Genomic DNA, 1,591 nt, shown 5'->3' on the forward strand with positions numbered 1-1,591 from the left:
GGGGGGGGGGGGGGAATAATATATATATATAGAATAAGTCAGAAATATGATATAGATATACAATGAACATACAGTATATAGAAGATATATATTCATTTATAAAGTATATTCATATCATTATTTTATCTTAATATATGTATATTTTATCATTTGCATTTATTATTTTTATTAAGACTGGACTAATAAACTATTGGTCTGCTACTAATTATTATCATCACTCTGAAATATATATCATACTGTATAGATAGATATAAAAAAAAATGAGGGGCATAAATATAATTAATAATTATTATCATTCTAAAATAAATTGCATCATGCATATGTTATATATATTTCTAAAGATGAGGGGGGTAACTATAAATCACAGAGCCCCAGGGGCCCCCACCTAGTGTAAAAGTATTAAAACAGTAGCATAAGTAATAATGAAAGGTATGTATAATAGCACCATATATCAGGAAACCCACAGTATAGCAGAAAAAAAGCCATATTGTCCTTCCTTACAAAAAGGTACAATGTTCTTGCACCTGATTGGGCCCTTCAACCTCTGGGGCCCCATAGCAAGTGCTATGGCTATAGTTGCGGCCATGTTACATAAGGCTATGTTCTAATTTTATTCTTCAATGATAAAAATTATGGAAGGCCTAGATTTTAAAGGGGTTATCCAAGATCTATAATGCCCCCCCCCCCCCCATATGCCCGGGCCCCTCACAGAGGTTGTACTTACCTCGCTCCCTGGCCCCCGCTGCATCTCCCCGTCGCGCAGATTAAAACATCCGGCGTCGGGGGGGGTCAGCCAATAGCAGGCCGCGACAGGAAAGACCCTTCCTAGCGTCACCCGCATTGCTACGGAGGCTTGTCCCCGACACGGCCTGCTACTGGCTTCATCCCCAGTCGCTGGATGTTTTCTTCCGCGCGGTGGTGAGATGCAGCGGCGGCAATGCTGGCATCAGGAGCGACACAGGTGCCAGGCAGCGAGGTAAGTACAACCTCTGTGAGGGGCCCGGGCATATGGGGGGGGGGGGCATTATAGATCTTAGATAACCCCTTTAAGGTGCTGTGGAGAAGCATGATATGACACCATAAAAGGTGCCCCTGGCTCCATTAAACCCCTTAAATACACCACCTACTTATTCAAATCTGTAAGAAACTTACCTGTCCGGGCTCCAGCGGCTCCATCTTCAACCGCGCCAGGAGATAAACCGTAGCATGCCTGATCAGTCAAAATGACTGAACTGAAGACATCCTGAACGGATTGCTCTCCATTCAGAATGCATGGGGATATACCTGATCAGTTATTTTCCGGTATAGATCCCCTGTGACGGAACTCTATGCCGGAAAAGAAAAACGCAAGTGTGAAAGTACCCTTAACACAAAAAATATTCATAAAAAAAAAAATAATAATAATTTTCTTTTTTAATATCAGTCATGCGCTTGTGATGATGACATTCCCTGTAACACAAGTTTCTGCGGCGAATCTGCTTTAGTGAACTCAGATCAGATGCCAAAGAAATGTCAAACGCCCTGGCCAATGGGAAACCGCCTTCGCGTCATGTGACTCCTAGGACTGCTGACGGAAGCGGACATAATTGTG

This window comes from Bufo gargarizans, chromosome 5 (genome assembly GCF_014858855.1).
Source record: "Bufo gargarizans isolate SCDJY-AF-19 chromosome 5, ASM1485885v1, whole genome shotgun sequence".
NCBI classification, from domain to species: Eukaryota; Metazoa; Chordata; class Amphibia; order Anura; family Bufonidae; genus Bufo; species Bufo gargarizans.